Source organism: Pan troglodytes, chromosome 13 (genome assembly GCF_028858775.2).
Source record: "Pan troglodytes isolate AG18354 chromosome 13, NHGRI_mPanTro3-v2.0_pri, whole genome shotgun sequence".
Lineage (NCBI taxonomy): Eukaryota > Metazoa > Chordata > Mammalia > Primates > Hominidae > Pan > Pan troglodytes.
Genome location: NC_072411.2, coordinates 83,982,177 through 83,995,174, shown reverse-complemented (window position 1 = coordinate 83,995,174; position 12,998 = coordinate 83,982,177). Strand labels below are relative to the sequence as shown.

Sequence of the window (12,998 nt, the reverse complement as noted above, 5' to 3'; positions counted from 1 at the left end):
GATGTGAAGGTCCCTGGTTAGCTCAGGCTCCGCTTTCCTTTATCTCCAGCCACAGCCTCATACAAAAGGGACTCTCCTAGGAAAACTCACTGTATATCAAACAAACACCCCTCTAGGCTTCATTCTGGAGTAAACACTGCTGGGGTCAACAGCTGCTTATTGAGGCTAGAGGGTGGGACCCAGATTATTCAAATAAAGTCTTTAATTTATTGCCCTGATACTTGGCCCAAGGGCCCCTCCCGCTCTTTGCTTTGTTCGATCTGAGCTTGATGTTTCTCTGCAGCTTCCTTAGAAAACTGCTATGACGGGTCGTCGGCAAAGCCTGAGTCCTGTCCTCTCACTCTCCTCCCTGGATAGCATGAGCTTCACCACTCACTCCATCTTCTCCACCAACTACCTGTTCCTGGGCTCTGTCCAGGTGTCCAACTACTGCGCCCGGCCGGCCAGCTGCATGGCCAGCGTCTATGCAGGCGCCGGGGGCTCTGGTTCCCGGATATCCGTGTCCCGCTCCACCAGCTTCCGGGGTGGCATGGGGTCCGGGGACCTGGCCGCGGGGATGGCCGGGGGTCTGGCAGGAATGGGAGGCATCCAGAATAAGAAGGAGACAATGCAAAGCCTGAATGACCGTCTGGCCTCCTACCTGGACAGAGTGAGGAGCCTGGAGACCAAGAACCGGAAGCTGGAGAGCAAAATCCGGGAGCACCTGGAGAAGAAGGGACTCCAGGTCAGAGACTGGAGTCATTACCTCAAGACCATTGAGGACCTGAGGGTTCAGATCTTCGCAAATACTGTGGACAATGCCGGCATCGTTTTGCAGACTGACAATGCCTGTCTTGCAGCCGATGACTTTAGAGTCAAGTATGAGACAGAGCTGGCCATGCACCAGTCTGTGGGGAGTAACATCCATGGGCTCCACAAGGTCACTGATGACCAATGTCACTTGGCTGCCGCTGGAGACAGAGATGGAGGCTCTCAAGGAGGAGCTGCTCTTCATGAAGAAGAACCACGAGGAGGAAGTAAAAGGCCTACAAGCCCAGATTGCCAGCTCTGAGTTGACCGTGGAGGTAGATGCCCCCAAATCTCAGGACCTTGCCAAGATCATAGCAGATATCCGGGCCCAATATGATGAGCTGACTCGAAAGAACTGAGAGGAGCTGGACAAGTGCTGGTCTCAGCAGATTGAGAAGAGCACCACAGTGGTCACTACGCAGTCCACCAAGGTTGGAGATGCTGAGATGATGCTCACGGAGCTGAGACGTACAGTCCAGTCCTTAAAGATGGACCTGGACTCCATGAGAAATCTGAAGGCCAGCTTGGAGAACAGCCTGAGGGAGGTGGAGGCCCGCTACACCCTGCAGATGGAGCAGCTCAACAGGATCCTGCTGCACCTGGGGTCAGAGATGGCACAGAGCCGGGCAGAGGGACAGCACCGGATCGGGGAGTACGAGGCTCTGCTGAACATCAAGGTCAAGCTGGAGGCTGAGAGCGCCACCTACCACCACCTGCTTGTTGATGAGGACTTCAATCTTGGTGATGCCTTGGACAACAGCAACTCCATGCAAACCATCCAAAGACCACCACCCGCCGCAAAGTGGTGTCTGAGACCAATGACACCAAAGTTCTAAGACATCAAGCCAGCAGAAGCAGGGTACCCTTTGGGGAGCAGGAGGTCAATAAAAAGTTCAGAGGTGAAAGGAAGGAAGGAAGGGAGGGAAGGAAGGCAAGAAAACTGCTATGATGATGTGACACACGCTCCTGCTACAGCCTTTATTTTGCAGTTGTCCCTCTTCTGATTTCTCCAGCAAAGTGATTCTATCTGCCCTTTACTTTCCAAGAATCACTCAAAATTTCTGGTCTGAGTCCATCTTTTAAAATCAGGGTATATTATGGAATTGTCTACTAAAATGTTTGCTATCATTTCAACGCATTTCAATGGAATTTCTGTAATTCATACGGGCACAGAAGGGGAGCTAGAGCTTGCTTTATTTCATAATTTTCATGATTTGATTACGTTGTACTTTAGAGCAAGTGTTCTTTGTTTACATGAGTGACCACCACAAGAAAGTGATTCCCAGATGGCAGCATCAACATTTCAGCTGTCCCCACTGCCTGACACAGTTGCCTGTAAGTGGAGAGACTGCATAAACAAGGACACAAACATAAAAAACACAAGGGCCCATGGCAGAGAGAATTCTGAGTTTTGTGTTAACGGAAAACACTAATAGAAACTGTTGAAGAGAGGGGGAGAGAGAGGTGTTTGGAGAAATAGGTGGAAATGGAGGATGGAAAACGTTTCATGTGACATTGAGGTTGTTCTTCACTCTTTGCAGAGCTCCAGTTCTCCTGTTTGGATGAAAGAACAAAAACTACAAAATTGCCAAGACTCTTTCTCTTTTACTTACTGTATGCTTCTATGAATTTGATACTGGAAATCAACAGACATTACCAGACCATTGATCTCACAGTGCCTCCAGATAGAAGCCATATGGTTTGTGCTCATCCTAAAATGAGCAGAGGCAGGCTTTGGAAAAATTGTGAAAAACTTATTATTTTTAAAATTGTTGTTGTTTTCTGTAATTTATAAGCAGATCTTCTTTCCCTCTAGACAGTTCTCTACTATAATTTTTGGTTTTCTTTCTCTCAACCACCACGTCTTAATGACTTACGCTGTAGCTAACTCTACAAATCTCTGATAAGGTATTAATTTATAAAGCAGGTGTTAGCTGATAAGGATCGAGGGCAGATGCTTTATACAGGTATCCACAATTTTTGACGCAATATTTACCTTTTATTTTGTAAGACTTTTTTAGTTATAAGGAGAAAAATTAACACAAGAATCACATGGTTGAACAAATTTGCCATATAATAAAAGCCTAATTTTTTTTAGATCATTGGAGCCTCCTACAATGGCTTCTTATTTTGCAGCATGGCTACTACCTAAGTTAAAAACATTATTAACTGGATACTGCAGAGTCCTAAAACACTTAAAAAGCTGAAGTCATACTAGTAAAATGATGTATAGTGACAGTGATACTGGAGGACAGGCATACTGCTCAAAGCTTTCTCCAATTACAGTCCATGCATGGACAGACAGCTACCTCTCTCTCACCTGCTATCAGGTTTCAGTCTACAGAAAATTACAACTTTTAAAAATAGTCTCATACACCTAAAATGTGGCTTTTTTTTCAGCTGACACTAAAATGACTCATTTCCTACTATATACATACACACAGATGTCAAAATATTCCCACATATTTTGCTGGAATGTCTTAATTTTAAATTGGAGCTAGAAAGTTCTAGGCTAAAGACTAGCCAACCTAAAATGTTTTTTAAAGATATGTATTAACTAGTTGATGGGTTATGTAGCATGAAACTTTGCTCTGTATAAAGCAAATTTAAATAGACATAACCATTAATTACTCACAATACACAATATGAGAGACATCTTGTTGATTCAGATCCAAATGCTTAAAAATAAAAAACAAGTTTATCAGTTGAGTAAATAAATAATAATATTTAGCACTTAGCATATGTGCGGGGAGAGTAGTTATTTACTAATATTGGCATTTCTCAAAATGAGGTTGCTAATATCAAGGGAAATTTCTACAAAATTCTTAATCGTAGGTTTTCAATTTACTGACAGTTTAAAAAACAAGCTATGCATTTAGAATGACTAAAATTTACAGACTGAGGCTCCCAAGTGTTGTAGAGAATGTAGAGTAACTGAAATTCACATATACTGCTAGTGGGAGTTAAAATGCTATAATCACTTTGGGAAACTATATGGCAATATCTATTATACTAACGCTTAACATATGTGTAGTCTATGCAGTCAACTCTACTCTCAGTTATTTACACATTTCTTGCAGAAATGCAAACATTTGTGCGTCAAAATACACTTAAAAGAAATTTATAACAGCATTACTCATAATAGCCCCAAATTGGAAATAGCCCAAACACCCATCAGCAGTAGAATAAATAGTGAAACAGTTATATAATTGAATACTCCACAGCAATGAAAAAGAATGACCACCCTCTAGATGCTACAATGTGGTTGCATCTCAATAAGTCAGATATAAAAGACAGACAAAGAAGAGTACATAGTGTATGATTTATTTACATAAGGCAACAAAGCAAGCAAAACTAAGTGTAATCAGAGTACTGATTACCTTTTCAAGGGGTCTATTGATGGAAAGTGAGTACAAGAAAGACTTCTATTCTATATCTTGATCTGGTGCTGTAATTACCTTCAGGAAGAAGGACCCACTGCCCAACTCATGGCTGCATGGATATTGTTCATCCACTCTGTTCCCTCTTAAGTTCATGCCATTGCAGTATATACAGATGGTGCTTCATCCACATCCCTATGGATCCTCCTTATGATTCCTATGCCCATCCCCAGCTTTTGTATTTGTACTTCTAACAGCTCACAGTCTCAAAACCAAGGGGACTGTCCTTGGTTTACTACAGCCTTTTTGGCCATACTTATAGCAGGAAGTGCCAGGGAGTTTATGGCCACCACAGGGCAAGCTATGGAAAATGACTCGCTTTCCTCAAGCCAGGACAAAATCAGTAATGTAATTTCCTTTGCACAACTCCCTGCAGGATCGGGCTGAGAAAGGGAGTTGATCTGAAATTAGTCCTTGCTTAGCTACTTCCACTTCCCTGTTCTGCTTCCATTAAGCCCCCCTACTGATTTTTCTTGGGAGCACTTCCTTAGCATATCTCCTGCTCAAATGTTCTTATATCAAAGTCAGCCTCTGAGAATCAGACTGAAAACAGCTATATTGGAAACCCAGTTATCACATGGGTGTAGCTTTCTTTCCCTCACTACCCTTCAAAATACTTCAATCTACTTTCATTATCACTCAGTCCCTCTTAGGAATTAAGCCTTCGAAGCCTTCCATTAATTAAATGAGTACACACTCTGGGAGGCATGACTCATGAATCATTTATCAATTATTTGCACTTTAGCGAAATGCAATGGCAAGATTAGCAATGCAGTCATCCAACAAGACCCTTAGCCACCAGAAGAATCAACATTGGCTGATGAGTATGGGGTAAGGTGTGGTGGTCAGAAAAGTCCAAAGTACAAGCCTTGCAAGGAAAGGGGAGCTGAGTGGGGCATGGGAGACAGATTCCTAAGGTATGCAATGGGAATTATCAGATTTTGATTATTTGGGTATAAGAAGAAAATAAAGAATACTCAAAACAGAAACAGTTTTGAGCAGAAGACACCCTAACTTCACAAATTTTATCTAGGACTACCCAATAACTAATATTTAGTAATTTTATGTATAAACAATGGAATGAATGTCTGTTATGATTCAGTAAGTTAAAGGGACTTAATAATATTTCTAAATGGTTGAGAATGGGTAAATTACTACCTGTCCCAGAAGAAACTGAGATGGCTTCATGAATTGAGTGGAATTTCAAGGGCTTGCTTGATAAGAGTTAGCACAATTTTTTTCTTCTCTTTTTAAGACGGAGTCTCACTCTGTCGCCCAGGTTGAAGTGCAGTGGCGCTACCTCGGCTTACCACAACCTCCACCTCCCGGGTTCAAGTAATTCTGCCTCAGCCTCCTGAATAGCTGGGATTACAGGGGTGCACTACCATGCCTGGCTAATTTTTGTATTTTTGGTAGAGACAGAGCTTCATCATTTTGGCCAGGCTGTTCTCGAACTCCTGACCTCAGATAATCCGCCCACCTCAGCCTCCCAAAGTGGTGGGATTACAGGGGCGAGCCACTGCACCTGGCCTGAGTTAGCACAATTATCCAGTGGCAAAGCACATGCATACTTATTTAAATTAAAACAGCTGATGAAATTTTTCTGGTCCCAAATCAATTTTAAGGTTTAACAGTGTGAACAGCTCATGGTTTGAGCTTTAGAATTAATTACAGAGTGACTCAACAAACAAAATTATGTAACATTTCAGATGGAAATTTCAAAAATAATACATTTAAATCTATACTTCACAATTTCAATTTACTTACAGTATCTAAAATAATCTTAAATTGCCATTTTTTAAACACATGCAAAAATATGTTAAATATTACATGACTGACTTAATTGGAGTGAATAGTAATCAAAATTACCAAAAGAAACTGTAACATGAAGGATATGAACAGACACTTTTCAAAAGAAGACATTTATGTGGCCAAAAAAACATGAAACAATGCTCATCATCACTGGTCATCAGAGAAATGCAAATCAAAACCACGAGGAGATACCATCTCACACCAGTTAGAATGGCGATCATTAAAAAGTCAGGAAACAACAGATACTGGAGAGGATGTGGAGAAATAGAAATACTTTTACATTGTTGGTGGGAGTGTAAATTAGTTCAACCATTGTGGCAGACAGTGTGGCGATTCCTCAAGGATCTAGAACTAGAAATACTTGACCCAGCAATCCCGTTACTGGGTATATACCCCAAGGATTATAAATCATTCTACTATAAAGACACATGCACACGTATGTTTATTGCAGCACTGTTCACAATAGCAAAGACTTGGAACCAACCCAAATGCCCATCAATGATAGACTGGATAAAGAAAATGTGGCACATATACACCATGGAATACTATGCAGCCATAAGAAAGAATGAGTTCATGTCCTTTGCAGGGACATGGATGAAGCTGGAAACCATCATTCTCAGCAAACTAACACAAGAACAGAAAACCAAACACCACATGTTCTCACTCATAAGTGGGAGTTGAAAAGTGAGAACATATGGGCACAGGGAGGGGAACTTCACACGCCAGGCCTGTGGGCAGGGGTGGCGGCGGGGAGGTGGGGAGGAGATAGGGGAGGGATAGCATTAGGAGAAATACCTAACGTAGATGATGGGTTGATGGGTGCAGCAAACCACCATGGCACATGTGTACCTATGTAACAAACCTGCACAACTTAATAAAAAAGAAACTGTAACACAAAATGAGATTAATAAAATTTAAAAAGTATATAATATTAAAACATGCATAGACAAAAGACTAGACCAAAGCACACCAACATTTCAATGGCGCTTATCTCTGTGTGCTAGAATTGAAGATCATTTTATTTACTTCTTAATAATCAAGAAAAGTGTTATTTATGAAAAAGATAGTGTATAAGGTCCTCCCACTAATTTAAATTTCCCCCAAAAAAGGGCTTAGTAGACAAATGTTACTTTAGAATGGACAAGTTTTGAAAATATATTATTATCAAGGCTTGTATGAATTGAGGTGGAGACATTTACTTTGATCTCTTTGAATTACCACATATTGCCTAGAAAACACTCTAAAATAGAAAGCCTCACAGACTGTAATGGAACAGTTTTTGTTGGTAGTGATGAGATAAAACAATCATACATTTTAGTAACACTATTTCCTTGATTGACAAAAATCAAAAGGGAAACGATAATTACATTTAAACACACGCACATGGCCTTTCCCTGGTGGAAAAAAAAAATTGTATTTGTGCCGGTCTCCCTTAAGTAATTTTTCAATGGTCCTCTTTCAAGTTATAAATGTCAACCAATTTGAAAGCATGGTAAAGAGGAAAGAAATATGTAAACAAATTTCATAGGAAAAGTACAGCTGATGAAAACAGGAATCTAATCAAGGGAGTTTTCAAATATCAAGTTTCCATCACATTGAAAGGTATTTGTTGTGACTCAGAAGGATGATTTATTTCAGATTTGGCATTTCCTGTGAGTCACACTTTTCATCTGGCCATCTTAGAATATTTTATAAACACGAACCTCAATAACATCTGTATTATTCTCTTTGTTTTATAAATGGACTAATAAGTCATCAAAGAGCTTATAAAGTTGACAGAGGTCACCTAGGATGAGATTGATTTTTGTATCAGCACCTTTCCCTGAGACAGCCCTCAATTAGGATTTGAGAACTCCACAGCTCCTGTCCTAGCCATTTCGAAACATGGAACCCATGTTTTTAACTTTTAAAAATATTTATGTATGGAGACATGCCTAGGGAAAAAAAATCTCTTTAAACACATACATACTGATACATATCACCTATCTATTCATATAGATACGAAGATATCATAGAAAGAGTTCATAACCAGTAAAATGGCAATAAAATGTTAACTGCCAGAGCCCAGCTCCTGATCATGGAAGTCTGTTTCTGTTTAGGCAGCCAAAAATATAATGGGGAAGTCTGTAGGAAATAGAAATGTTTAGAATTTTTTCCTAACCTTTTGTCAGTTGTGATGATTCTGACGTCTCTTAACTCTTGATCAGATATCAGAGGTTTCTGAAGTTTCTTGGTTCGTGGCTCTCCAAGGTCTCGGTACATTTTTCACTGTGTCCTTAGGCCAAAAGGAGTACCTAGCAGTTCAAAGTATAAAGTAACCGTCAGGTCGGAACTTAACAAGAGTAATTGGCATGATGTCCGACAGATGGCGCTGTGCTTTCCCTCGAAAATTTAAATTACTTCGCGGTGCTCTTAGACTTCGCTGCTGGAGGGGGTCGGGGGAATGTATGTGGAGGTCGGGGTGGTGGGGTGGGGTGTGTGTGTGTGCGCGCGCGCGGGGTGTGTGTGTGTGTGTGCGCGCGCGCGCGGGGGGTGTGTGTGTGTGGCGGGAGGCGGTTAGCGGATAGGGGGCGCGGGGGGAGGGGTCCCTGCCTGGCCACCTGAATTCAGTTTGTAAACCACAGCTGTAGATCACACATACATTAGGTGAAGTTTGCAGAAGAACTGGGCTTGGTAGAATTTGAAAACGGATGAAAGACATTCCATGGAGGTGCCTTTCTCTCATTTGAGAAACACCAGAAAGTTATCTGGTTCTAATAAAAAAGTCTATTGGTGTCCTTTAAATCTAATTACTATGGTGCTTGCCCCAATGAAGAGGGAAAAGAGCTGTCTCTTCTACTCACACATAGGAAGCCTTTGTCAAGCTTTAGCTATCTCCCTTCAGACAAAAGCCTCCAAAATTACAAAACCACTAAGTTGTTTTGTTTGACTTAATCTTTTCCTGTTTTGTTGTCTATGAATCCTTCTCCAATCCACACAGTCTTAAAGATAACAATATGAATAAAATTAATTTCTGCTTGCATCTGAATCACACCAAAAGAAATACACAGATTTTTGTACATACAGTAACTTTGTTTGGGACAGTCAGACTTATAAGAATAAATGAAATTTGTTTCCTGGAACATTGAAGAGATACCCAGAAGAAATAGGCAGTCTTCTGACCAACAGGTACTAAACTTTGCTAGTAAATCTGTGTGCTTGCCAGTTGGATGAGAGCAGTTGCATGTATTAGGATGCTCTGGACAGAAGAAATAATGGTTTTAAATGAATCTGCTGGTGAGAAGTTATAAGAGTAGAATCCTTATTTTTATTGGTTTGAAGTTACAAGAATAGAACCCTCGTTTTTGTGTGTTTGTTTGTTTTTGAGAGAGCCTCTCACCCTGTCACCCAGCCTGGAGTACAGTGGTGCGATCACAGCTCACTTCCGCCTTGACCTCCCAGGCTCAAGCAATCCCTCAAGCAATCCTCATGCCTCAGCCACCTGAGTAGCTGGGACTACAGGTGGGCAACACCACGCCTAGCTAAATTTTTAATTTTTTTGTAAAGACGGGATCTTGCTATATTGACCAGGATGGTTTCAAATTCCTGGCCCCAAGCAATCCTCCTACCCCAGCCTCCCAAAGTGCTGGGATTACACGCATGAGCCATCACACCTGGCAAGAGTAGAATCCTTTAAATTGCAGGTATTGATTTGCTGTGGAACTCTTTCTCCTGCAGGCAACTCCATGAGGCATGTATTTGGGAGAAGAACAGCAGGAATTTATCATTTATTTATTTATTTATTTATTTATTATCAGTGATTAGTCTCCTAAGCCATACCAGGAATGCCAGAGAGTTTCTAATGAGAGTAAAAGACTTTGCTCAGAGATAAGTGCTTTTTTTCCAGAACTATAAGTGGAGTGTCTGCTAAGTGCCAGGCACTGTCTAGGTTAAGGGGAGGATCAGGGGCCATGTTAGGGGCTGAACTAGGATGACTCTTGCTGTCACTGAACTTAGCCTGGTGGTTAAGAACAACAGAGATTTTTACATCTCAGAGGAAACAAAGATATCAAGGAAATTCGCTTTACTCTCTTACCTTAATTTACTCTTTTTAAATGAGAGGGTTGGAATACATGATCTCTAAGCCCTAATGCTCTGATTCTAGCACCATGTAAAGTTCACTTCAAAGTCAGTGAAAGAGTTGCAGCAACATAAATAGACCTCAGGGTATAAACACTATGTAATCCAAAGGGAAAATAAAGATGACAGACTACATGTTTTAAAATAAACTCACTGTGGTTTTTAATTCTCATTTCCAACCTTGAGTTTTATGAGTATTGATTTCCTAAGAAAAGAAAGCCTACAACTGCTACCTTCCTTAAGTACCTTTGTATTCATTTTAAATAAGGCCATTAAAAATTTCAGGCCTAGTATATATAACTTTCAGTTTAAATGTTCTCTTACCCTCACTTAAAGGACCTTTTTATGTAACTAAAATGAAAGGTTTAATTTTGGACACATACAAAATTAAGCTTGACATCTACTGAGCATTTATAAGAATACCTTTTTTTGCTTAAAAAAAAAATCTTCCCTGTAAAGTCCTTCAAACAGTGATATAACATGTCATTGACAACACAATGGGGTGGGCAAACTGAGGAACAGAGACATGACATTTGTAATTTGCTTAAGGTCACACAGTTATTTTATAATTGTGTATCATATTCATCTTATTTTATTTATCCTCCACTGTGGTACTATGGAGTAATTTTTTTGCTCTACAGACAAGGAAATTGAGTTTCAGAAATAGTATATTCTTATAGTAGTAATGGATTTGAAACTAGGTCCACCTCTCTAAAAAATCCTTGCAGTTTTTCCCTATACCAAGTGAGATGTTAGCACATAATCTCTGCTTTCCAAATCATATGAAAAGGATATCTTCCTTTTTTTCTCAAAGAATAAGAGGCAGTTGCAGAAGAGGGAGTAAGGTAAAAAGTAAAGAATTACCATTCTATTGCCCCACAGTGTTTCCAGACTTCTCTTTCCCTAACCCTTCCTCGACCTTATACGTATCCAGATTAGACTACCATAGTTTGTAGACTACACCCTATCCAGCCTCAGTTTCTTAGTTTAGTCACTTCTGTCCTAGAATTATTTTCCTCTCATCTCTGTTTGCTAAAAACCTATTCATCCTGAAAGTCCATTTCATGAACCATTCCCCTTGCATGAACACTCCTTGTTTCCCCAAATTAGATAAAATCTTGCCCACTTTGAATTCTCAAGTTATTTGTTGGTCCTTGAGTTTCAGTGCAGCGTGCAGGAAGGGAATGACTGTTTGACTGAAACATTCATGTTTCATAGCCTTGTTCTTTTGACTGTTGGTTGTGGGACCTTAGGAAACTTACTTAAACTCTGTGAGCTTCAGTTTCCTTAATTACAGAGGGAAGAAAATAATTCCTACTAAGATAACATCTATCCTGCAGATACATTAATATGATTATGTGATACCTCCATCAGTGATAAAATGTGAAAAGAAAATGATGTATTATTTCTCACTATTAAAGATAAAACTATAGATAAAGTCCATAGTTAGTGTATTCATTCTTAGGTAATGTTTTGGCATTAAACATATCAGCTACTCTAATAATACCCAAGCTAGAGTTCAGTTCAGTAAAGAAATAGAATATCTAAATTCTTATTCAGTGTCAAGCTTTCCTCATTCCCAGAATGGAGGCTTAAGGTGGGGTGGGGATGTGGCTGGTTTCTTAAGAAGTTCCTAACTCTGCCTCCTCCCACACTGTGTAAGCCACGGCTCTGGCTTCTCCAAAGACAGACTAAGGAAAGAGGGACCAGAGGAAGGAGCTGGGTTATGCAGCTGATAAAATGTGGCTTTCGTGCTCTCTGGACAGCAGATGCATTGCTGAGTCTTTCTTGGTTGGACACTTTTGTTGCTTCTTCAGAGCTTCTCACTCAAGATCTGCAATGCAGTTTCTTTGACCTTGGCAATGCCTTCTTCTGGATAGCTCCATTTTGAGCACCCAGTAACACACTATTTTTTCATGTATACAACCCACTGAGGTAGTCATTTAAGAGTTTCTGTTTTGAGATAACCCCAGGTCAACTCTCTTTTGCAGGGTTAGGGGAGGAGAGGGTCTCTCTTTCTTTTTTTTTTTTAACCAGGAGCCAATTTGAGTGGAAGTGCAGCCTACTCCCAGTGCCCCAGTGGATTCCTTTTATATCCCTTGACTTTAGACTTTTCAGACTTAAGTTAAACACTACTGACTATGTCCATTAATCTCCAGGATACAGATATCAAAATCTCCTCACAGTCCCCATGAAGCCCTACACATTGGCTTGAGCTGAGATAAAGCATCCTGCTATTTCCATGAGGAGGGGCAGAGGAGACCATTCAAAGTTCACACAAAAACCTCTGTTCTCCAAGTTTTCCCTGTTATACTAGCTGAGGTACATGACCATGCTGACAGAACCATCTTGATTATCCCTTAGCAAATCATGCACAGGCAATCTAGCACCCCCACTTTAGCTTATGAGGCATTGGGTAGGGAGAGATAATTATTCCTTGGAATCTATTATATTTTTCTTTATCTTTGTGCCTCATTTGAAAAACCTGTTGCACAGATAATGGGCCCAAGGTGCAGCTGAACCATGAATGTGAAAGTCGTCAGGAACCAAGGACGGTTTTCTTTGTCTTTGCCTCTTTGGGCCCTAATACTACCTTAACTCTGCTCACAATCCATCCTGTTTCTCTGTGCACATATAAAAAATGGCCACCCCAAGCTTCTAGTGTTCTATTTTGGAATATATCTGTTCTGCTCCCACACACCAGCAGAAACTGACTAGTGTGAATCCCACCTCAAAATTTCTAGAGACGGTATTTTTAAAATACAGTGAAAAAAAATCCTAGGGAAGATAATTGGCGTAATGTGGACCAAATAACTATTCTTAATCCAATCAACTTCA

The 12,998-nt window shown here is 40.4% G+C and overlaps 1 pseudogene; it reads left to right on the top strand.

Annotated features, from left to right (window-relative positions):
* Positions 1-358: 358 nt before the first annotated feature.
* Positions 359-1,826, top strand: LOC470598 (keratin, type I cytoskeletal 18-like; annotated as a pseudogene).
* The last annotated feature ends 11,172 nt before the right edge of the window (positions 1,827-12,998 follow it).